Source organism: Taudactylus pleione, unplaced genomic scaffold (genome assembly GCF_031769625.1).
Source record: "Taudactylus pleione unplaced genomic scaffold, aTauple2 ptg001910c, whole genome shotgun sequence".
Classification (NCBI taxonomy): Eukaryota; Metazoa; Chordata; class Amphibia; order Anura; family Myobatrachidae; genus Taudactylus; species Taudactylus pleione.
The window spans coordinates 338164-364711 of NW_028286307.1; the positions used below are offsets into that span (position 1 = coordinate 338164).

At 47.4% G+C, this 26548-nt stretch overlaps 1 protein-coding gene and 1 pseudogene across 1 annotated transcript in view; both read left to right on the plus strand.

Annotated features, from left to right (window-relative positions):
- LOC148436205 (uncharacterized) overlaps nucleotides 1-26548 on the plus strand; it is a gene marked incomplete at its 5' end in the record, with an annotated part of 417606 nt that overhangs the window by 240395 nt on the left and 150663 nt on the right. The gene's annotated exons all lie outside the window — the stretch shown is intronic.
- On the plus strand, nucleotides 16726-17597 carry LOC148436206 (uncharacterized; annotated as a pseudogene).

Sequence of the window (26548 nt, forward strand, 5' to 3'; positions counted from 1 at the left end):
AATGCCGGGCGTCTAGATGTAGACACCCGCATTTCCCCGACGCCAGGCGCCGCGAGCGGACAGCCGCGGGGGGGAGGGTTAGGTTTAGGGCTCCCGGGGGGGACTTAGGGTTAGGCACCCCCCCGGGAGGGTTAGGGTTAGGCTAGGGGGAGGGAGGGTTAGGGTTAGGCTCCCCCGGGGGGGACTTAGGGTTAGGCACCCCCCCCGGGGGACTTAGGTTTAGGCAGCGGGGAAGAGGGTGGTTAGGGTTAGGCACTTAGAGGGGGGATTAGGGTTAGGCACTTGGGGGGGAAGTTAGGGTTAGGCACCCCTAAGGAGGGTTAGGGTTAGGGGGGTTAGGTTAGTAAATACTTACATATCCAGGATCGGGATTTCCAGTGCTGTCGGGCTTCCGCTGCGTCCAGTGGCGGGCTGGGCCGGGGGGCAGGGTGCCATGTGCCCCCCGGGCCACAGTGTCATGCGGGCCGCGGGCAGTCTGTGTCACTGTGACACAGACTGCACCGCGTGTGTAGCGCTGACTGGATGGAGTTCGGTCAGCGCTACACAGCACAAACACACAGCCGCCGGAGCCGGCAGCTGTGTGTTTGCTTTAGCAGCTGATGAGAGTCAGACAGACTCTCATCGGCTGCTGCTCCCACTGCCAGAGCCAGACATCTTCCGGCTCCCGCAGTGGGTAATGGAAGTGACGCGTGACGTGTCACTCTCAAGATGCAAAGCGGCGGACGGAGGAGCTGATCTCGGCGGCGGGAGCAGGAGCGGGTGTCAGGTAAGTGTTTTTTTTTTTTTTAATATTATGTGTCTACTGCGGGGGGTCTGGCACTATAAGGAGGAGACCACTACTGGGGGCACTACAAAGGGGGGACTACTACTACTGGGGGCGCTACAAGGGGGGGACTACTACTACTGGGGGCACTACAAGGGGGGGGACTACTACTACTGGGGGCACTACAAGGGGGGGACTAATACTACTGGGGGCACTACAAGGGGGAGACTACTACTACTACTGGGGGCACTACAAGGGGGGTACTACTACTGGGGGGGACTACTACTAGGGGCACTACAAGGGGAGGGGACTACTACTAGGGGCATTGCATAGGGGGGAGGGGACTACTACTAGGGGTACTACATAGGGGGGAGGGGACTACCACTGGGGGCACTGCATCGAGGGACCACTGCTGGGGGCTCTATATAAAGGGCAATAGTGGGGGTACTGCATAGGGGGAAGACTACAACTGGGGCCACTATTTAAGGGGCACTGCATAAGGGTTACCACTACTGGGGGTACTATATAAGGGGCTTACTACTGGGGGCACTGCATAGGGGGGATTACTACTGGGGGCACTACTCGAGGCCTGCATAAGGGTGTCCTCTCCTGTGGCACAGGGTGGCACTGCATATGGGCACTACGACAGGGGGCTGCCCCTAATCTTTATTTTTACCTTACATTAATCCCATATGGACCTGCCTCCTCCCTAGAACACTTGAGGGGGGATGCACGTTCTTTCGGGCACCCTGGCTACACGCTACTCCTCTGCCAGGGCCGCCTGCATGCATTTGCCCCCTAGGCTAAAAGTTGCCAGCCAGCCCCTGGCTGCGTCGCACTCTGCTCCTGTCGGGCTGCCGCTGACGGGAATCGAACTGCCGGCCAGGCGGCCGGCGGGATTTCATACCAATCCCGTGCAGGGTGTGTTGTGCACATAATCCCTAACATAAGGGGGTCCTGGACTGCCCATGGAATGCTATGGTGTAGCTACTCTAGGTGCAGGGTGTGTTGTACACATGATTCCTAAGCTAAGGGGTCCCCGGACTGCTCATGGAATACTATAGTGTAGCTACTATAGGTGCAGGGTGTGTTGTACACATGGTTCCTAAGCTAAGGGGGCCCCGGACTGCCCATGGAATGCTATAGTGTAGCTACTATAGGTGCAGGGTGTGCTATGTACATAATCCCTAACATAAGGGGGTCCTGGACTGCCCATGGAATGATATGGTGTAGGTACCACAGGTGCAGGGTGTGCTGTGCACATAATCCCTAAAATAAGGGGACCTGGACTGCCCATGGAATGATATGGTGTAGGTACCACAGGTGCAGGGTGTGCTGTGCACATAATCCCTAAAATAAGGGGACCTGGAACTGCCCATGGAAAGCCATGGCATAGCTACCATAGATGTAGGGTGTGCTGTGTACATGATTCTTAAGCTAAAGGGGCCCCGGCTGCTCACTCTGCTCACTGAGCACCGCTCACTGGACAGCCATTGCCACCATATTTTCAGCATTTTCCTCGAAAATAAGAGTAGACTATAGCAAATACTATGGCGTCAGTGCCAGAGTCTATGATAACTTCTGCACATCTGTTTTCTGTGCAGGTGCCAGTGATTTATTTCTGGGGAGGAGAGGGCCCATGTAAATACCTGGCATAGAGGGCAACTCATTGATTAAAGTGCCCCTGATGAAGTGGATGTGCACCTTGAAGTGTGGTTGCTGAATAAAAGGGGGAATGTGTATAAAGATGTATACAGTACAGATCTGCATTATGTCTGGTTAATATCCTATTCAATGATTTTTTCTTCAGACATGTAAAACCAGCTCTCACATATACAATAGCAGAGACAGCCACAGACCAAACAAAAAGGACCCACATCACCAATTAGCATAAACAGTGTGAGGAAGCGGGTATTGTGCCCATGAAACGCGTTACTAGATATTATGCACACCCTTTTATGACTAGCCCTATGTGATATGATGACCACCCTTTCTGTGTTACTGTATGGAAAATTCATAATAAATTCATGTTAAAGACACAGATAAGACACTTCAATTGTTAGGACCTGCGCCTTAAAGATTTATTGCCTACAAACTTTTTCTGAGAGGTTTTAGGGTAATAAACACTAACGATTGATTGGATGGTTACATCAGTAGGTTGGCTCAAATCACCCCCTTCCAAACCTCTGTGAGGCGGCTCAGCTGTAACGGACCTCAAATAGGCCCTGGTTATTTAATATATGACAGCCAGCTTTTTGGAGCCAGGAAAAAGGATATTCAAATATACACACAGTATTTCTATGCACTGCAGTGATGTGTACGGCAGTGATAGGTAGTAGGAAGACCACTGCAGGGACATAAGGGTCAGCCTAACCTGGCACATTATGGGGGTGTGACCATGCCCCTCTAAGATACAGCCGCGCCCCTCCATTATATGGCCACACCCCCATTCATATCGGACAGAACCATTATTAGGTATGCCAATAGCACAGATGCCCCCCTCCTACGTATTGCTAAGTATTTATTTTATTTTATAAGGGTGTAACTACTTTCATTCATTTCCCATTGTAAACACAGTTACATCTGGGATGACCACGAATCCCCAAAGTGACATTTCTTCTATGTTTATGTAAATGAGGAAAGAAAGGCAGATACCGATGTATGAAGCCCTTGGCATGCAGGTACTGGAGACCAGAGACAATTTCAGCCGCGTAGAATCTGTTAAAGAAGAAATGTAAAAATATTGTAAAGTCCCAGATCCAGTTCTGTGTGAGGATTCTTTATATACAAAAAAAGTCATGTACATGGAATATATATGTTATTTACAGGGCAATTGGGAAATTATGAACAATGTTGAGGGCTGTTGTACAAATTTGTAATAGAGCAAAATCTGTTCAGTGCAGCACAGATTGTGCCATATATGTAATACCATAAGCCGCAGATGTAAGACCCTTATAATGGAGCTTCTGTGCTATGGTGTGTGTGTACCAGGCAGCCACTGCATAAAAATGTGTCCTCATATACCTAGCACCCATATGCCATATGGCACGAAACACCATCGTCACTGAGCCACTCCAAGAGATATGTCTTATTTGCATCGCAGATGCAGCAAAACACCACTCACAGTGTACTAGAGACTCTGGGCTGTGACTCTAACTACACAGGAATTAGTTTTACACTTGTACAAAGTCACAGATGAAACACAATGGCGCTTGTCATGAGAAAAAGTCGCACCCGATTCATCGAAGAAATTAGTATACAGATCCAGACTCGCACACAGATATACAAATGTCACACATCGAATTGATCAGTGTAAGCTAGTAATGTCGTTTTGTCACTCCCAGGCCAATTCGACCAGTACCTGGCGCATCGAGATGGGCTATTTTTCCCGATTAGAGCCACAGTGTATAAGAAAGGACGGGATGTAATCATATTGCTGGTGGATGGAATGCCGGCTTTCAATATACCGACGCTGGAATCCCGTCGCCCGGCACAATGCCAATGCTGCAACCCCCTTAGGGATCGTAAGACAGCGAGGCCAGGTAAGTCTTAGCTGTGGGGGGAGGGTTAGGTTTAGCCATCCCCAGAGGATTTAGGGCTAGGTACCCCCCAGGGAGCGTTAGGGTCAGACTGCAGAAAGGGCCGGTTAGGGTTAGGCACCATCGGAAAAAGTTAGGATTAGGCAACCCCCCGGGGAGGGTTAGGCTTAGGGTGTGGGAAGGGGCGGTTAGGGTTAGGCAACACTGGGGCAGTTAGGGCTAGGCACCCCCACAGGGAAGTTAGGGTTAGACACCACTAAGGGAGGATTAGGGGGGGAGAGGTGTAGGGATAGTATACTTACAGCCGACATCAGGATTCTGCTCTGTTCAGGCTGCCACCGGCAGGATTTGTAGCCACCGGTATTTCATACCCAACCCATAAGGACACCTCTGTATTTCCTATAGCACTAAGCTGCTTACTACCTCCCCCCATAGCCAGGCTCTCCTCCTCTCTGTTGGTTTCTCTGCCGCAGACAGGTCTTCTGAGCATCTGGTCCGGAGAAAGAGTAAAGGTGCGAGCAGCCGCTGTATAATACACTATGCCTCAGCTGCTTGTAATTTCCATCTGCTGCTAGGACTGGCTGTTCAGGTGATGTCACTTCCCAGTAACCCATGGGCATCCAATCACAGCCGCTGCATGGTATTATAATAACTATATAGCTCTGCCTCCATGGGGGAGGGAGGAGAGAGCCATAGTGTTTATATGGGGCGTAGAGAGATGCAATGTGGGATAGGGACTGAGTAAGGGAGCTATAGATAAGGGTTAAGCTGGGTACACACTATAGTATGGTGCAACCTCACCAATGGTGTAATGTAATCATACATTGCACGCGCCATACACACTGCACAAGCCGGTATACAATATCGCGATGTGTCATTACGTGCTGCATGTAACTGCACCACGTGATTCATTGCATTGTCCCATCTACCATGCAGAACAGCAGAAAGGATGATGCAATGAATGACAGCCGTGAATCATGGAATGACCGTACACACTATACGATGTGCATAGACGCGGATTCCCACATTTTCCATGAGCGGGAACACGCTGCACCTGTCCTGCTGTGTCATGGCTGCAGTCTGGGGTCCTCCCATGGAGCCACGCTAGCTAGCCAGCCCCCCAGTGCCCCGCCATAAGTACCAAGCCTGGGGCTGGAGTTGCGGTGCAGCGGAGGGGTGATGGAGCAGCAAGGCTGGCGTCCATAGCACTGCCTAGCGCTGCCTGCTCTTCAGGAAAACCAAATAAAAGAAAACATAAAATAAAGCTTGGCTGCTTAAAAGCAGCCCAACTGTGCAGACGGTGATCCAGATCCTGCCGGACATCAACGACAAACTGAATTGCCTCAGGCTGTGGGTGGGGTATAGGGGGGAAGGACTGGGGCATCCTGGGACAGAAAAGCTTTAACTGTTGGTGTCCAGTCCTCCTAACCATCACCTATACCTCATTGTCTCCCCTGTGTAGCCCTATGGATCCTAAAGAAGAAATATTGCTCTGATTTGCGTCACAGCGATATATCATACGATACATTGTATATTGTGTACCCAACTTAAGAAAGACAAATACAGGTTGGAAAGAGTTATAGGTAGAAGAGACAAAGTGATGGGTGACCAACAACTGAGAAGGTGATAAAGCATATTGTCTAAGTGTGTGTGTGTGTGTGTGTGTGTGTGTGTGTGTGTGTGTGTGTGTGTGTGTGTGTGTGTGTGTGTGTATTTGTGTGTAAGTGTCTGGCTGTGTCTTCTGACCTGAAATTATTTCTTCTTTTTATCCATCTAAAATTTGGTTGTGTACATAAAATGTGGTAATCATTGGCGGCCAGTGCTGGTATAACCAGTAGGACAAGTGTAATGAGGGCAGTGGTCTGACAGCTGTTCTGCCACTGATTATAATGTATCTAATTCCCCACACTGTAAGCTCCTATGTCTCATATCTTCTCTCACACACAATTAGAGTTTTTACATCAGCTCAGTGATAGAACTTACGTTACAGCCTGGACCTCAAGACGACCTCTTCTCACCAGAAGATCGAACAGGTCTCCACCGCTGGCGTACTCCATGACGAAGGCCAGGTTGTTCTATTACAGGGCACAGACAGAACAAAGTCACATATTTGCCAGTTACTCTAGTACAGTCATTACTCTTACAGTTACCTGGTCTGGGTGCTCAGAATGTACAGCAGGCACCGCGCTCTCCACCATCTATTACACTGTGACTATTACTGTATCTGACATGTCCTACACTATAACACTATGGGTATGGACACAATAGGGGTGATTTATAATTAATAAATATAAAATGTGTCTCCTCTGACCTCTTCTGTCTGCGTGTGCGCACATACGTGTGGACAAGCCCGCATGATACATACATTTCCCAGGACATTATAGTGATATGAGGGAGTGATTACTGTGTGGATCCGGCCTGGAATGTGTTTAGGTATAAAACAAGCCTGGAGTGACTAAGCACAGCCGCTAATGTCCCACACTCCTCATTACATCACTGTTCCCCAATGGCTGCTCCCTAACTGCTTGCTACCTCCTTGTGTGATTACACCATGCCAGACACTGGGCCTGATCCTGAGTCACACACAATAGCACACGCAGCAGGGTCTATTGGTGGTCACCTGCCTGCGGGTTTATGCAAATGGCATACAGACTCCTCCCCTGGTGTACATCCATGTGGCCGATTGTACAAGGACTGAGACGCCCACTCACAGCGACCAGGGACGCAGTAATACCGATTGGTGCGTCCTTATACGTCACCATCGCTCGCACCATCAGCCTTATGGCAGCTGCAGCTTCTCCATCTGCCTATGGCCTCATATGCCTGCAGCTGTGTACACACCCAAAATGGACTATTAATCTACTCACCTCCCCCAATGCCCATCACTTACCACAACATGTGTAATACCGGGCATCCCGATCTCAGCAGCGCCTCTGTACGTACACCATGTATAACGCAGGCGCTGTAATGGTTCTTAGGAAATTTTGCACATGCGCAGTTGCAAAAAAATGTGATATGACATATCCTTCACACTTACTCTGCTCTGTGCTCTCTCTGCTCATCATACATTACCCCATTTATATATATTACATATATAAGGGTAAAGACCGGCACTCCAAATATCTCCAGTAATTTCCCAGGTGCCCTCCAAGGGGAAACTGTAGTTAAGTTACAAGCAGAAGCTCTCACAGGACTTGTACATAGAAAGAAAAACACTGCAACCCAAGCAGGTTTAGTCCATATACTGTACATACTGTATACACTGATTGTACTAATTCCTGAGGATGTCTTCCTTGGGCACAGAGAACAGAAGCGGCTCCTACACTCTTGGATGATAGGATTGCTGCCGAGAGAGGAGGGGGAGACACTGAAGTCCTGGCCAGCCGAGTCCCAGTGCCTGCACAATGGATCTGACAGGCACCCAGGACCGACACATGTGCACGAGTGGCGGTGGTGCCGCACATACACATAACACCAGCTCCTAGGGACTGCATTAGCATCAGCCCCTAGAAGCCAGGTAGGGCTGCCTGGAAGGCAGAGGAGCGGCTTCCCACTGGAACAGAAGCTCTCTGCTAATCACAGCCCGGATTGGCAGCCCCAGGAGAGAAGACACCTCCCCTTGGGACTACCTGTCCTGTGCATCACTGGCAGGTAATGCTTCCAATGGGATGAGAACAGACAGAAGCGGCCGGCGCTCATAGACGGGGGCAGGGGTGTAACACCACTAGCAGCTCTTTGTAAGAAGTATCCCCCTCTTCCTTGGATAATTAGACAAATTTGAAAAAAGCGCTCCGTGGTGTTTGGACAGAATATAGGATTTAGCAGACTATGGGCCTGAACCCTAATGTTCAGGACCCGTATTTATATGTATATGAAAATGAAAATAGTCACAATAGAAAGTCTTTAAAAATCAAAACTGGTGTGCAAAAACTTGAGGCTGGGTGTTCAAGACTTTAAGTCCCTTGACCCACAATTTGGTTTTTCTGATAGGGAGTGTTCTGATGGGAACCTTTTAAAAGTCAATATAAAGTATGAGACCAAATGAAAAGTTAATATACAGGTGGGCAAAAACTGTCGGCTGGGTGTTGGTTTTAACAGTAGCAGATTAAATCAGTTATGCAAAAACTGTAGGCAGAATGTTGCGTGAGAATAAATGGGCTTTGTCCAGGATTTGATTCCAATTGGCCTCCTCCTCCACTGCTCACACCACCTCAGAGAAGGAACGCAGTATCAGAGTGACAGGTACACTAGAATGCAGTGTCATAGGTGAGGAATATCAATTTACCTGACCATGATGTCTGCTGGTCCTGCACGTATTGCGTCTGCAAATGCTGATTGTAAGTGTCAGTGGGTGGCTTAAGGTAGGTAATGAAGACTGAGTATGCTGGACTTATTGGAAATTAAAACTGTTTATTAAACAGTATAAGAAAGTATTACCCTTCAAACAGGGATTGCAATTAAAAGTACATGAGTAAGGGTAGCAATGTGCCAACGCGTTTCATCTCATATAGAGACTTCTTCAAGGGCTGATGTCCTAGGTGCATCTTTCTCATCTTATATACTCACTGCAATTAGCTATACATCTCCTGCTGTGATAGCGCCGCACTTCCGGGTGGTACTTCCGGGTTGCGTGCGCACGCTCATAGTAGCGGTGGTTAGTCAGCGTGTCCCCCTAGTGTCTATCTTCTGTGTACAAATTAAGTCAGCGGCGGCGCGGTGTCCGTGCTGCCGTCTGATCACAATGGTTGAGAGTCACGCAGGACTTACTCCTGTCATAATGTCCTCCCTCGTGGTGGCGGCCATCTTTGGTGAGACTAATGTTATGCTACTGTTCGCGATAGAGTGATTACTCCAATGCTATCTGATAGAGAGGGTGAGAGTGGTGTATTAGACTCTCTTACTTCTTTGTCCTTATTATTAAGGGCGGCCATCTTTGGTTAGGTATATTCTGCCCAGTGTGTGATAGCAGCTAAGGATATGCATTAACATATAAATGTGGGTAGATATACAAAGGCATTATATCTTATGGACCAATGGAGCTTTTGGGACATGCCCCTGGTGGAGATATCGATCTATCTTTTGAAATAAGGGTAAATTAAATTGCGGACTTGCAATGACAATAGTCAGTCAATTAACTGATTAACTGACTAATCAACCAACAGACCAGTTAATTAGCCAATTAGCCAGTCTCCTATGTAATTTAATCGAAAACGATAGGTCATAAAATATTAATTAAATATAATGGATGTAAGAGAGAAGAAAAAGAGAGAGAAAAAAGAATATAATAAGGAAGCAACTAAAAATAAAAAGACTGAAATATTGAATTAAATATGTACATATCCAATACAGGTGTTGGTGTGTGTTACTATGTACATAGGTAAGGTGGGGGTTACCTATGAACCTTACTAAGGAATTTTTTAACAAAGATGGGGTTCAATCATCTCTTTTATTGTGATCACAGATTAGGGATCTATATTAAGACCTTCTGAGTGTAGAGTTTGTAGGTCATAAATCCATCGGCTCTCTGCACAATTTATGATATCTATTTTGTCGCCTCCCCTCCAGTTGTAATTTATTTTGTCAATTCCCATGAATTTCAGCCCCTTAGGGTTGCCCTGGTGAATAGATTTGAAGTGTTCAGAAACACTGTGGTTCTCAAAACCTGTGCGGATGTTTCTGCAATGTTCGTAGATCCTTATTTTAAGGGGTCTTGTGGTACGTCCCACATATTGAAGCCCAAATGGGCACTCCTATGGGAAGTCACTGCCAGTCAATGTAGTCATGGACTGCCACTGGCTCACTGTGTTGGTGGATTTTACTGGGGGAGCTGCAACCCCTAGGAAAAAGCCACCACTGGATAGGAGTATTACACACTTTATAATACAGCAGTATAAAAATAGTACAGAGCATTCACCCTGGACCACAAGGATGATTGTAACATGCAGGGTAATACCTCGGTCCGGAATGTCAGGATGCTATGAACTAAGAAGGGGCTCCCAGATGTTGCTTGTAAAACTGTCATCTCCTCCAGGGCTTCCGCCTCCTCTCTCTCTGACATTCCTCTGATGTTCTGGACCTTTATGGCAACTTCCTTCATGGTGATGTTATCGTACGCCAGCAGGACCTGTATGTGTCAGTGATACCGAGATGTTACATGGTCAGGAGCACAAATAGCTGTCAATATGTATGTAGAACCGGGCTGGTTTTGCCTTTTTAAATTAATGTTGCTTTAATAAAAAAGGGCTGACTTGCTGGAATCTTGTTGATGCCGGCATCTCATAGGCTATTACATATTTCCTCATAGAGCTGTTATTGGGTCAGGAAATCTATCCTGAAAAAGCCATAAAGTATAATCTGGAATCTGATTTGCTAATATGCTGCTTTGTAAATGTTAATCTTCTACAAGTTCCTGGTTATCCCTCATAATTAATAAGGACTGTCTACAATTCTATATACGTAGTTATCAAAATGTGAATGCTGGTTGTGACTATAGCTGGTTACAGAGTCTGCTCTCAGCCCTGCCCACATACATACTGTTAGCTATGAGGAAGATAACCAACAAAGGGGGACTCAGCGAATGAGTAATATCTCCCGAAGGGCAGTGATCCTGGGGAGGGGACACAACGGTTATGCTAGGTGGGAAGGGAGGTGTCTGATCTGTTTATCTAGACTAGTTATTTTAGAATGCACATTAGTACTCTGTTGTGTAAATGATATTTAATTAAAGGTGAAATAACAGTAGCTAAGAATGATATTTCTTAGTTATTATCATTTTTCGACAGCGGAATGCAGGCTAGGGACCTATGATAGGCATCGAAATACCGATGCCTATCATAATCCTGATGCCGAGGACGCCATCCTGAACTAAGGTAAATCCGGAGCGCCCTTAGCGTTAGCCACCAGAGGGGTAAGGTTAGTATGAGGGAGTCTAGCAGGGTTAGTGTTAGGTTTGGGAGGCAGAGAGATTAGGGTTAGGCACCCCTAGAATGGAGTGTTAGGGTTAGGCACCCCCAGGGAAAGATTAGGGTTAGGCACCCGCCCAGAAGAGCGGAAAGGGGGGTTTAGGGATAGGCACCCCCAGGGGTAGGTTAGGGTTAGGCACTAAGGGGGGTGGTTAGGGTTAGGCACCGGGGGGGAGGGATAGGGTTAGTGGGGGACAAGGGGACATTAGGGTACTTACCGGCCCCTGTCGGGATCTTAATCCCGTCGGACATCCGCTGTCTGGATTTGAACCGGCAGCTAAATAGCCACCGGCATTTCAATCCCATTCCATAGACAGACAGCATCTAGCCAGTGACTAATGGTAAATAGTGACAGGTAGTACCCAACATGCCCAAGTACAGTTTTATCAAATCCTGGCACTAAATATATTTTACACATCTTTCTTCATATAGAATTTGTATTACTCAAACACATTTACATTCACTTATAGAGCGCTATCATTTATGGTACAGATAAACCATAATGGCTCAATAATCAGATATTTGCAGAAGGATGAGGTGGTTTGTAATTGGGAGAAAATGACCGTTGTTGTGACATGTTATGATATACAGAATAATTTATCTACAGTATGTGTATCTGCAATAAGATAGAATAGATACGCATAATAAAGTCAGGAAACTTACTACTCCAAAGCCGCCCCGGCCGATCTGATGTTTGAAGTTGAATCTCTTGATGGTATTAGAGGTGTCCTCGGGGCAGGCTGGTGAGGTGCTGCTTGGTCCTTGTGTAGTAAAATAAGGCACAGGTTATTCATGCATTGATTAACAGGATATAAGGACACAGTAAGATGATGATAATTACTGACCTGGGATATTTGGGACCACATAATAAAATGCATTGTAGGGGCCCCTTTATAGCTGAATACACTGATAGCTAATCGGAAACACCAGGTCTCATTGTACAGTAACCTTCAGCTCATAAATGTACTTTAATGTACACAATGCTCCCAGTTATCTCTTTATACTCTGTTCTTTTTTATTTGTTGTATATTTGTTTTATTCTTAATATCAAAATAAAATAAACTAGGGCCCAGCACATCTTTGCTGAGTTCCACATCGGTGACCTATTTTTGACATTCCTCTTATGGAGAGGGTCAGAGAACAGCCTGTGCCAACCTTTTTTCCCATTCCCAGCTATGCCAGCCTCTCTGCCCTTTCCCTGACTGTGACAGCACCATTCTATGCCTGTGTTAGCTTTTTAGACCAATCTCTGTCTGCATTATCTTTTCTGCTCTCTGTCTATCTTTTCCAGACTCTTTGGGCTCTATTTATTAACATTATTTTTACTAAAATAAAGTGAAAAAGGGTGTTTTCACAGCCTTTTCACATTATTTTAGTATCACCTATAGTTATTACAGGGCAATTGGAGTAGAATTCGTAAAGTTCTACTCCAACCCCTGAGTATCACTTATTTTTAGTAAGCAGATCGCATTTCCCTTAATTGTAATGGGAAATGTGATCCGACTAAAGTTATTAAAAATAAATTGTACAAAAATACCGGGGAAAGCCCTGTGATAATAACGCCACCTGGAGGTGGCGTTATCCAGGGTCTCTCCCGGTTACCGGGCTTCTACTCTGCTCTAAAAGGCAGAGCAGAGCCCGGAGCCGGTCCCAGTGATTAGCTGTGTATTCTAAACAGACCGCAAGCTGATACACTGCAAAATAAAAAAAGTAAAAAAAAAAATTTACTTACCTGACTACATGGACCGGTGGTCTGGGCTCCGGTGATGACTCCCCTCCGGTCAGCTGGTCTCCCATGCTGCACTGCGGCCCAGTCATCAGGTTATCGGGTCCCTGTGCAGTATGGGATATCAGCTAACCGGATGCATGGAAGACATTACCGGAGCATCGATGACTGCAGGTAAGTGCTATTAAGGGAGGGGGGATGCGGGGGGGTCCGCGATCGCGGGGCAGGGCTTAACTACAGGGGCGTGGCTTAGCGCCGAGGGGGTAGTAGCAGCGGCGGCCGGTCGGCGCATGCGCGGGCACTTTGTCACTGTATTTTTGGTGAAAATACTGTGACTAGTGTGCGGAGGGGATTCGCAGGGACAAAGCTTTATCGCAAGCTCTGTCCCTGCAAGGGATTTGCAGTAAATCCCTGCGATATTGCCTGAATTCGCAATGCGAATTCAGTCGATAATATCACACTACAATCTGCATTACAAATGCGGATTGTAGTAAATAGAGCCCTTTGTCCTTCCCCTGTCTCTTTCAGGCTCTGTGCTAGGGATGGGAATCATTTGATGGTTCATCAGAAACATCGGTCAGATGGTCTTCGATGTTCGATGCTCAACCCGGCAATGTTTAGAATCAAATGTTTCATCACCATCGCTAGATTTCTCCCCCAAAGTGTTTCCCTGCTTTTCCAATGTTTTTTTTTGTGACACTGGGCCTGATTCAGACCCGGTCGCAAGCGCTGAGCGCTCGCAACCGGGTCGATGGTGGCCCAGAGCGCATGCACACGACGGAGCCGGCTCCGTCGTGCGCATGCGCGAGACCCGGATAGCGACGCCTCCGGGTCTCGTACCAAAGGGGGCGTGCTGTCGATGTTGAGTGACAGCACGCCCCATTTGGTGGGCGGGCCAGGGGAGTGGCTGCCCAAATGGAGGCGTTCACAGTGTTGTCAGTGGGACAACACTGTTAGAGCCAAAATCTCTCTGGGGCTTGTGGCAATGATACCCTACCACAAGGGTCTCGTCACAAGCCCGATGGTTGCGATGGTCTTGACCATCGCGACCATCTTCCTGGCCGCTCGCTATAGCTGTGGGTGGTCACCCATAGCTATGCGAGTGGCCAGGAGGCCGTTCTAAAAAAAAAAAGACCGGCGCATCCGGCTCTGAATCAGGGCCACTGTGTGGTGCTGTCACTGCTTTGGGCTGTCAGCTGGCTCGCTCCTTGTTTATAGTCAATTACAATTTAGGGGCATATTCAATTAGCCGCGAAAAGTCGGCTAAGTTTCGCCTCCCGGACTTTCCGCCTACACCGCATGTTTTTGGAGAAAAGTCTATTCAAGTGCGTGACCGCTTTTTGCCCAATTCAATTGTAAAGGATGTGAAAACGGAACCTTTCGAAACTCAAACAGGCAAAAAGTGCTCTCAGTTTTGGGAAATCAGCCTGACACCCCCCAAAAGATGCACTGACATTGGGGATCACTATAGATCGCAGTGCGTGTGCGCGAATCAGTGCGAGAGATCGGGAAGCGTTCAGTCACTGTGCATAGACTGCCCAGCAGAGTGAGTGACAGGAGAAGATGTTTGTGGGTGGTGACAGGGGCTGGCAGCTAGAGACGGGGGAGTGGAGGTGCGAACGCAGGCGTGCCTGAGCGTCTCAATGCCGTTTCAGAGGCGTGCATAATTTAGAGGCAGTGTCATAGTACACGTCACCTGGCTGGATTTTACACTAAAGTGCTCGCAGTGTTTGCGGTAGGGTATGGTCAGCCTCAAGCGCTGCGATCACATCCGATGGTACCCAATGTACCGATAGTTGCATACACTTCCTGGAGATGACGTGTGCAAGTTGGCGTCTTAAGGCAGGCTAGTGGACGTCACCACACGCAAAGCGATCGCACGCCAAGACCAAGTGGACGTGCTAATGCCTTGGCGTGCGATCGCCTGCCTTCCCGAATTTGTATACGCATCGAGCAAGCGAACGCCAAAGGCCGTTGTTTTGCTTTTAACAACGGCAATAGTGCAGCGGGAGCCCGGTGTCATTTTCGACACCACTGTCTGCGTTGCGGTGCCCCCTATCCAGCCAAGGAATGCCCCAGATTGCCTGCCCCTGCTTCTTCCGCTGGCTCCAGACCTACTGGGTCCGGTGCCGCTCCATAGAGCTCCATCGCCAGTCCACGTGGAGGCAATCCGTAAGTGGTTGTTTAGGTACCCATTGCGCGAGACGGCGTTGTTTTTGCTTGATGGCTTCACCGAGGGGTTTCAGCTCCCGGTGGTGGGTAATGTGCTGTTAGGGGAACCCAAAAACTTACGTTCAGCTTACCTATTGCCGGGTATTCTGAAAGACAAAGTGGCCAAGGAGGTGCAGCTGGGGCGCATGGCTGGGCCTTTTGCTGCCCGTCCTTTGCTCAATTTAGTTCTCTCTCCATTGGGAGTGGTGCCCAAGAAGGCCCCCGGGAAGTTCAGGTTGATACAACATCTATCCTTTCCAGCTGGGGGGTCGGTGAACGATGCCCTACCCGAATCGTTAGCTCGGGTTTGTTATCAGTCATTCGAAGATGCCCTTAGTTTAGTGAAATTGGAGGGTACGGGGGCCTTGTTGGGTAAGGTCGATGTGGAGTCTGCCTTTCGCCTATTGCCTTTGCACCCCGACTCGTTTCGGTTCATGGGCTTTAGGTTAGAGGACGGCTTTTACTTCGACAAGTGTCTCCCCATGGGATGCTCCGTGTCGTGTTCTTATTTTGAAGCTTTTAGTTCTTTCCTGCATTGGTGTGTTTGCATGGGCACTGGGGAGTCCGGGGTGGCCCACTACCTCGATGACTTCCTATGTGTTGGGCCGGCTGGTTCCCCTCATTGTGCGGAGCTTATGTTTTCTCTGCAGGCTTTGTTTAGTGAGTTTGGGGTCCCAATTGCTTCCGATAAAACGGAGGGGCCTTGCACTCGTCTATCGTACCTTGGTATCGAGATCGATACGGCTGCCGGTTGTTGCCGTTTGCCTGCAGAGAAGATAGCGAAGCTTCGCGACGCCATTACGCTTGCATTGTCACTAGGTAGGATTACCTTGAGGCAAGGGCAATCGTTACTAGGGCTCTTCAATTTTGCATGCAGGGTAATCCCCATGGGGCGGGTTTTCTGTCGTAAATTAGAGAGAGCGACCACAGGAACACGCCGACCCCATCATTTCATACGATTGTCTTCAGAAATTAGGAGAGATCTTCGAGTTTGGGATGTTTTTTTTTTTTGGAAACATACAATGGCATTAGTTTTTGGTTGCATCCCCCAGCTGCCAGTGCACAGCTGCAGCTTTTCACGGATGCAGCCGGTGCTACTGGTTTTGGAGCCTACCTGGAGGGCTCTTGGTCCGCTTCCCAGTGGCCTTCATCTTGGGTTGCCGGGGGGCTGACCAAGAATCTTCTTTTACTCGAGCTGTTTCCCATAGTTGATGCCCTGGAGTTGTGGGGTGATCGGCTCCGTAACCGGCATGTCATATTTTGGTGCGACAACTTGGGGGTAGTTTATGGTATTAACCGGCAGAAGTCTACATCCTTGACAGTTCTCAGGCTCCTTGCACAGCTTGTTTTGCGCTGTCTGGCATGTAATGTTCACTTCGAAGCAAGGCATGTTCCCGGCGTAGACAATTCCATTGCAGATGCGCTATCCCGCTTTCAATGGGTTAGATTTAGGGAACTTGCACCTTCTGCGGCAGCGATTGGTGATATCTGCCCCCCTCATTGTTGGCAGGTTATTTGTCCGGAATGGAGGGGTTAGCGCGGCACTCGCTCGCCCCCAGCACGTTGAGGTCCTACCAGTCTGCCTGGAACCAGTGGGAGTCCTTTTTCTCCCGCAAGCGTGACGGAGGTAAGCGGATTTACCAAGTCTTTTTATCTTTTATATGGGGTCTATATTCTGCTGGTAAGTCCAGGGCGGTGGTGGCGAGAATCATTTGCGGCGTTTCGTTTTTCTTGCGCTTGCATGGGCGTCGGGATTTTACCAAGGGATTCTTAGTACAAAGGGCTGTTAAAGGTTGGGCTAGAATGGCCCCGGTTCAGGATGACCCCAGAAGACCAGTTACTTTTTCGTTACTTTTTTTTAGTTTGTGATTGTATTGTCTGATGTTTGCACGTCCCCTTATGAAACGATACTTTTCCGGCTCGCTTTTGCGATGGCCTTTCACGGGGCTTTTCACATCAGCGAGTTGGTAGCTGCTTCTCGTCGGGCCCCTCCTGCTTTACTTTATTCACAAATTATCGTCGCCCGGTCTCTGATGTGTAAGCTGCAGCGATCCAAAACAGATCAGTTGGGTAGAGGTCGCTGGGTGTATTTGGCGGCATGTTCGGATGCATGTGTTTGCCCAGTTGCGCTGGCCAGACAGTATTTGCGCCTTCGGCCCAACTTGCCAGGTGCGTGGTTGATCCATGGTGATGGTTCCCCCTTGACCATGTATCAATTCCGATCTGTCCTTCAGCGGTGTACCCAGTACCTCGGCTTGCCTCAAGGGGTATACGGTTCCCATTCCTTTCGGATCGGGGCGGCTACAGCCGCAGCCCGTGCTGGATGGTCGGTTTCAGAAATTAAAGTGCTAGGGCGATGGAAATCGAACGCTTATAAACGCTATGTTCGGCACTGATATGTTTGCTTCTGCATTGTATATTGTCTTACTATTGTATTATTATAACTTGGAATTTTTCTGTTACCGCTCGTCACCATTATCGGTGGGGGCCCTGAGGGATTTTGCCCTGTTTTTGCCCTGAACCACGGAAACTGATTGGCTATTGTTATCCGGGCAGGTTTTTTCAGGTTTTCACCTCGGGCCAAGTTAGGTTTTTTTCCCCCTTTGCTCCCCCTCCTCCTCCCCCCTGTCTTTTATCTTTACCTTTCTTTCTCTCTTTTGATGCCGACATTTCGTTTGTGCTAAGTTTTGGCTTCCATTTGGTAACCTTGTTACATTGTGTTTTTTCTTGCAGGAGCTAATTTGGACCCTCGCCCCATATGGGTCGTGGGTCACTCATTTATCCATTGGGCAGCTACATCGCCCTTGGCGTGTGACCCTCAGTCATTTGTAGCAGTAGACAGCATTCGCTGGTTAGGCAGGAGAGGTATGCGCTGGGACGCGCTGCTAGGTTTGCTGTTAGAGATGGCGTCGTGTTTTGGGGCTCCTGGTGTTCTAGTCTTGCATTTGGGGGGCAATGATCTGGGGTCTCAGTCATCCTTAGATTTGAGGTACAAGGTAGTTAAGGATCTTGAGACCATTTGTTCCTGGTGGCCATGGTGTAATCTGGTTTGGTTGGCTATCATTCCCAGGCAGTGTTGGAGGAGCGCGAGGCCTGGGGTGTTAGTCGACAAGGCAAGACGCAAGGTTAATTCCCTAGTGGCAAAAAGAGTGGTAGCTTTAGGTGGCCTGGTGATAAATCATCCTTTGATACGCTTTAGAGATTCTCACCTGTTCCGTTCGGATGGAGTTCACCTTACTGAAGAGGGGACGCCGCTGTTCTTGGAAAGTATCTTTAGGGGATTAGGTAGTTTAGTTTAGACTGATGGCGGGCCCGTCTTTAAGAGGTGTCGTCGGGCGTGGCTGGAAGGAGCGTCAGGTAAAGGGTTAGGTTCACTGCAATTTATTTTGGGGTACAATCGGCATCAATACACTGTTGACGTTAACCTTCTGGGGTCAGCTGCACTGGCTTACTGGCCGGGCCTTTTTATGAGTGTATTGGTGCCTGATTTGGAGACCTTAAAGATTACTTGCTTAAAGGGCAATTGGCCCTGCAAGTATGGTGGAGGATAGTGGAAATTGCTTAAAGTGAATTTGGACCATTGGCTTATGACGCTATTTCTTTCCGTCACCAGTCGTTTTTTGTATTTAAAATAAAGGCTGATCTTATTTTTATAGCAATAAAGTTGTCTGTGTCTTTATTTTACATAAGTTATGTAAGGTTTGTTAAGCTGTACTGGTTTGGATTTGTGTTCACATATACCGATAGGGCGTTTATGGTAACTGAGCAGTCAGTGTCACAGTGTCACTGTCAGGCACTCACTGCATGTGCACTGTATGACAGACCCAGCAGTGCCTCAGTGTGTTCTGGTGTGACGGCATTGGTGAGGAGCTGAGAGAGAGAGAGTGTGTGTGTGATGATATAAGGCGGGATGTACTAACCTTGCGGAGTACATCCTGCCATGCTTTGCATTTCCAACTGATCGCATATGCACTAACATATGCGATCAGTAGCGCAAAGGACAACTCTTCCGATAAAAGCTGTTTTTTGCGATGTGCGCTGTGCCGTGGACTTCCGGGTTTATGACCCGGGAGTCCATCTGACCATGCGCAGAGTGACGCGTCGGCCGTGGGGCATGCTGGGAGGGATCCGATCAGACTCTCTGCTCCTCCCCTGTCTGCACCAGACTCTCTGCTCCTCCCTTGTCAGAGCCAGACTCTCTATTCCTCCCCTGTCTGCACCAGACTCTCTGCTCCTCCCCTGTCTGCACCAGACTCTCTGCTCCTCCCCTGTCTGTGCCAAACTCTCTGCTCCTCCTCTGTCTGCACCAGACTCTCTGCTCCTCCTCTGTCTGCACCAGACTCTCTGCTCCTCCTCTGTCTGCACCAGACTCTACGCCCTTCCCCTGTCTGCACCAGACTCTCTGCTCCTCCCCTGTCTGCACCAGACTCTCTGCTCCTCCTCTGTCTGCACCAGACTCTCTGCTCCTCCTCTGTCTGCACCAGACTCTACGCCCTTCCCCTGTCTGTATCAGACTCTCTGCTCCTCCCCTGTCTGCACCAGACTCTACGCGCTTCACCTGTCTGCACCAGACTTGACTCTGTGCCCTTTCCCTGTCAGCAGCAGCCCCTCTGCACTTCCCTTTCGGCAGCAGCTCCACTACCCCTCACCTTTCATTGGCAGCCTCTCTGCCCTTCCCCTGTCAGCAGCAATAATTGTCCCCCACCACCAGCATTTCCTCTGGGCCCCTCAAACTTTAGATACTGCCCTGTACTTTGTCCTGCCTCCTCCTTTTTCTTCTAGTTCTCACCTCTTCATCCCTTACATATCTTATACTTTTACTGAAGTCCAAGAAGTTCTGGGGCTGCTGACCTGAAGCGTTATGGACTACCGGAGGCACAACCGTGTCCAGGACCACGTAAATGAATGTGAGGATGGCAGGTGAGCACAATCTTGGGACTTTAGTATTTTTGTTGAGCAACTGTATAGATGATTGTTCCAATAGTATGGAACCTAAACATCAAGCTTTTACTCCATAATCACATGCATTAATTGGTTTTAAGGAACTAGCGGTCAGGGATCCTCATGCAAATTATCAAAGCACCAAAAGCCCTATTATTACTGGTGAACAAGGAGATGTTTTTGTTTTTTATACTGCATTAGCCAATTCCTCTTTGGGCTGATCCTGTAGTTGTAGGACAAATCATATCACCGCCAGGGTCTGCCCGTACCCCTAAAGTGGCATGAAGCTGAAATGGGCACCAACCATTACATTCCACGAATGGGCCCTTCATGTCTCAGTTCAGCTCTTGATATAAAACACAACTTTTTTTTTTACTACTTATTATTACAGAATGTAGAGTTTTTATAACCTATCAAAAAGAGTCTGAAACTGTTTGCATCTATATTCCCACTTGAGAAAAATATGTTGACATCAATTCCTTTAGTTTAAATATAGTTAAATATTTAAAGTTGTACCAAGTAAAGTACAGTATGTACTATAGATCCAGAAAAATAAAAACAAAAACCATAAGCACATTAAGGGGAAAATTTACTACGGGTTTGAACTGCCTTTGGTTTGGCTGCGGTTTCCCATTGGGATTGCATCCTGCTGATTTACTAAGCGCAAAAACACTGAGAAGCCACACTTTAGAGTAGGACTTTGAATGAACATCAATATTTTTCCCAGTAGAATAATATAAACCCCAGATTTACTAAGTGGCTGGTTTAGAACCCATTGCAGTGGGATTTTTCAAAACCATTGTACAGTACATGTCCCTGTCTCCATAAATGATATTTGTACTAATCATTTTTTTTTTATTTAAACATCTTCATCTGAATAACTGTAGTAAGCACATACAGATACAAGGAACATGGGGAAATCCCTCAGTATTGTTTATATAGTAATATTTTCATTATAAGGGCGGGATGAAAAATGCTGTCAAACCCTGAAAATGGAGGTTTGACCGCATTTCTCATGTACACCAAGCCCCGAATGAGATGCACTCCGGGGCTTGGTTGCGATGGGTAACGGCATCTTCTTGATGGCGTTACCCATAAAAGCCTATGGGCTTCTTTCTGCAGAGTGCTATAAGATCTGATTGGATCACTCCCAGCACCCCCTGCGGCATGCACAGAAGGACGCCGGAAAGTTTCTGGGTCATAGACCCGGAAGTCCCTCCATCGCAAAAGGCCATTCTTACCGAGAGAGCAGCCCTTTGCGGCGCTGGTCATGCGTCCCGCCCTAAGTCTTTGTCAATGTAAAAAATAAAAAGAACCTTTCCTGATGAAAACCGCCTTCCCCTCCCTACCTGGCATTGGCTGATCATCCGCCAACGTTTCAGCCTCGTCCGACGCTCTCTTTCTCTTCGGGAATATAATAGATCCCTCATGTCTCCATCTCCTCTTCTTGTCTTCCTTTCTTCTCTTTCCATCGTCACCTTTTAAGACATTAAAAAAGATCAGAAGCCTGAATAATAATAATAATAATAATAAACCTTAATTACATATACTGTAACTGCTGCCTTATTATTAGGGACACATAACCCACAGAGAGACACTAACAGAGACCAGATATAAGGAGGACTAGCTATTTGTATATAACACATCTATATACATTTTATTACCAAGTTCCCAAATTATCCAACACATATCTTATAAGATAACCTAATATTACTGTGACTGTTATTCATAGAATATATCATATTGTACCCAAAGGATAACGCAGGAGAAATTGTTACTCACATACAATGTTATATATAATGGCGGCACCAGTCTTATAACATGACTGATATTAATCTCAGTAATATAGGGCACGAGTCAGAGATGAACGCTAATGTCACCACCGCCGCTGCCATTTTGTACGGAGCAGCTGTGCGGAAATATGCAGATGTGCAGGCACCGGGATTTGTACTGAGATGAACACTGGCGGTTTCGCAAATCCAAGCAGCTGCGTATAAAGACGCAGCATCGGCCTCCTGAGTAACCCTACGGTCATGTAAAATGCCCGCTGGAACTGAGACATCGGAACCACTTTTACTGCGTACAGGATCGCAATCACAGGCAGAGACTCACCCAGAATACGGTCATGAGCAGCGGCGGCTCTTACCCTCTTAGATGAGGGGGGCTGCCACCACTGGAAACGAGCGTCACTCACCTCTACCTGCAGGTCCCGGCATCAATCTGTCAAGTGCTGGGACCGGCGCATGCGCACTAGCGGCTGGGAGCTGCGCGTGCACATGTGCATGTCACCAGCTTCCAAAGGGCTGCATTGTCTGCAGCCCCTAGGAGCCGGTTAGGGCTGGTGTAAAGGCAGAGTAGTGGCTTCATACTGGAAGCCGCTCTCTGCTAATAGCAGCCGGGACTGGCAGCCCCAGGGGGAGGAGACACCTCCCCCTGAGACTGCCTGTTGTATATCTGACTGGCAGGTGGCTCCTCCAATAGGAAGCCACTGCCAGTCACAGTAGTGTAGAGAATGCAGTCACGGACTGCACTGACTTTATACTGAAGTGGCGGATATTACTGGGGGGGCTGTAGCCTCACAGCCCCTAGGCAAGATCCGCCACTGGTCATGAGACATCAGCATTTAAGTCATCACCTCCCTGTTACCACCCACAAATGGTCCCTGCCTGTCACTCACTTCACGGATAAATCTTCACTGCGAGCGACAGCAATAAATAAACTTGACGCATGCGCAGGGTGACATATACACATGTACAGGCTACCGATAATCTATAACCATGTTCATATCCGCAATGTGTCCATCTCTGAGTCAGGCCCATAGTCCATATACTGTGTATAGTAATTATGTGTAGCACTCATTTGTACTCAAATAAACCCTGCTGGGTGCCCTCCATAAGAGACAACTGTCGACTGACCCATAAGTAGAGAAATAGTGATAGGAGACTGCAGCGCTCTGGGCTTATGGAATAAAGATTCAAGAAACTACAGTTTGCAATGTTTCAGCGCTTTAATGCGCTTTTGTCAAGCAATACAATTGTATTGCTTGACAAAAGCGCATTAAAGCACTAAAACGTTGCAAACTCTAGTTTTCCAATCTCATACATGCACTGCGCTCACCTATTTACACTCCAAGCTGTATTTCATTTAAATAGAGGAAATGTATCTGGCCAGTCCCTACATGGAGTCACAGTAATATGGGAATTGCTCTGTATCCTTTCCCACCAGGTATCACACAGCTCAGGCACTGCAGATAGATGGGTGACGTGCAGTAACGCCTATTGTGTATTATGTAATGTTGGGGTCACATTTTCCCTTGTGCCCCATTTTCCCATATATAAGCCAAACCTTGCCAGCTAATTCCCCCGGTGCCCATTAATGTGAATGCTTGGGGGAGGTTCTGTCTCTATAAGCCTATGAGCCAGCAGCCCTGAGCCCATGGATATAGCATAGTGTGTGTATAACATGTGTGTGACAGCTGGTGGCAGAGGATACAGAGTAATGCTCATGTTACTGTGCCCCCGTAAAGGGACCGGCTAGAAGAGGGGAGATTTTCCTTTTATTAATATCTGTATCTGAATAACTGTAATAAGCAGCTCATCACATGCAGCATCATGAAACCCCTTATTATTGTTTATATAGTAACATTTTCTATTAAACACTTTGCCAGTGTAACATTATAAAGTAAATTAGATGAATATCCAACTACATTTAGTGTCTCTGATACTGCTGGGGCCCTACATCTGCCCCATACTAATGGGTGTATTCCCTGATGTACCCTCCTTCCCCTCTCTACCTGGTCTCTGCTGGTCTCCATGTAATGCTTTCTCCTTGCTGCCCGATGTCTTCCTCTTCTCTACCAGGGATTCCTCTTGTCGCCATTTTCTCTTCCGGCTCCTCTTCCCGCTCCTCTTCTCTTGATAATCTTCAGGGCCTGGTATCTTCCTTTCCAGCTCAGATGCTCCCTTCCTGGCTGGCTCTGGTGCTGTCTCTCTGTTGTTCATCTTCCTGCTCCTCTTCCTTCCGGCCATTGTCACTAACTCCTGTGCTGGCTGCTGCTACTGCTCACTGGGCTCCGTCTTCTCCAAAAACGTCAGTTGGAAGATGTAACTGCCGCTCACAACTTTGAAAGTAAACAATGCTGTTGCCATGACTACAGGTGCATGAGGCCAGGATGGGAATCCTGTCATGTGACCAGCTTGCTGCTCTCTCATATACACTATAACACATATATACTATTAGTGAGGATCTGTGTTTCATGGAGAGGTAGAAGAATTTGTGGAATAGACTTTTATTTAGTGTATTTTGAAGATTAAGTCAATTACACATTATTTTTGCATTATTTCAAGTTTTTTTGTAAATCTATTTATAACTGCAGAAATGGAACATAGGTCAAAATGTACATAAGGTTATATGGTACCTGCATGGTAACTAATTCACCATTATAATAATACAACAGAAGACAGGTCCCCTGGACCAGTCTGCTGGGTAGAAGAAGGCAATACTGTAATTGAGGTCAGGGTGCCTTTGTGCTTTCATCTAGTAAGTAACAACACAGGTGAAGTGGAATTAGGGAGGTGAGAGGGCTGGATATGATTGTACAGAGACCCACCAATTATAAAGTGTAGTAGGATATTAAAGCTTAGAAGCAGCTGCAAATTAATTATACAGTGAAAGCAGCGGGGGGGGGGGGGGGGGCTATTATAGAGGCACCAAGAATGGTAATGTTTTATGAATTCAGAATGGTCTAATATAAGAGACTAGGCACATCTAATATGCTGAGAGGGGGTTTCTGACAAGAGTGCAGGTAAAATGATGATGATGATAAATTGATCAGTTAAAAATGTACATTTATTAGGTATTTAATTAATAAGCAGCATTAGGTCAAAAAATTGTTCTGGGAGCGATAGGAAAAGAAGGGTCTGTCCTACTCTCTCTAATAAGATAATCTCTCTCTTTTTATTCTTCAAATGCAGAGCGCTATGTTGGGGGAATTCATATATGGTGATCTATGTGATATAATACATAGATAATGGCACAGACATATAAGTAATGGGAAAATCAGAAGATACTGATCCAATTATTCATAGATGATGTATATCAAGCCCCTATTACCGTGGACAGAAGTGCAATATCTGCATAAGTCTTTCAGGTATTTAGAAAATAGAAATGTATGAAATATCATACAGTCACTTTACATGAATAATTCCTGATATATGGTCACATAAAACGTATCTTCTGCAGGAATGACCAACAATCTGTATCACTCTTACACTGTTATACCCCTTTTCCACCAAAATTCTGGGTCTGACCCGGAGTTGGAACAGGGTTCCTATACGGATCAGACCCGGAATTTAGCTGGCGCCGACTCAGGATATTCCCGAGTCGGCGCCGCTCACACCGCAGTCGGGTCTGCATAGACCCGGCTTTTCCGGCGTGAAAGTGGACGCTTGGAGATGACGTCATCTCCAAGCGCCACTGAAGCCGGACCAATCGGCCGGCATGCGGCTCACTCCAGGTCATCAAGACCCGGAGTGCGCCGTACACACAGCAAGGTTTCATAGGCTACGCCCGTGTTAAACCCTGCTATTTACCTGGGTTGGATTGCTGGGTCACTCGACCCAGCAGTCCAACCCTCACCCCTTTTACACCAAGGAGCTGCCCGGGTTAACCCTTCAATAACCCGGGTTTTAGCTCCAGTGTAAAAGGGTTATAATTGTATAATCTCAGGGGTTTGTATATCACAGCATGGGGTACAATATATCAGTGGTTTCCTTGCAGGATGTAGTGTGAGAAGCATGTGTATGAGTGTAATACATCAGGGTGATTATCAGCATGTGTTACAGCATGGGAGATCAAGGAGCCAATATAGGAATAAACTTATATGCACTAGGTGACCGGTCTATGTGGAGATTGCGGCCCAAATAACCACATAAAATCTATGCACTCTGTAACTGCACCTCCGTATATAGGGCCTATATATATGTATACAGCTGCTGTGTGAATATATGCATACGATAATCGTTCTGCTGTGTAAATATCGGCATAGCATACACCTCTGAATCTGTCCCATAGCTGTTATACTGTAGAAATCGGTGTCTGGTGATGGCTATGCTCCTTTGTGGTCTCTGGTGATGTAACGAGCGTGAGTGACACATAATTGGGACACCAAGCACTGGCCACGTGGTGCTAAGCTGCAGGTGTATGCAGAGCCGGATTTAGACCTCATGGGGCCCTAGGCAAGGTACCGGTTTGGGACCCCCTCCCTCAAACAATCCTGTGCATACATTACAGTAGGTGTCTCTGGACCCCACTTGGAATGTCACAGGCGAAAACGGGAAAGAAGGAAATGGGAGGAAAGGGTGAAAAATAGGGTGACAGGAAGAAAGCTCATCAGGGTCCCTACCTG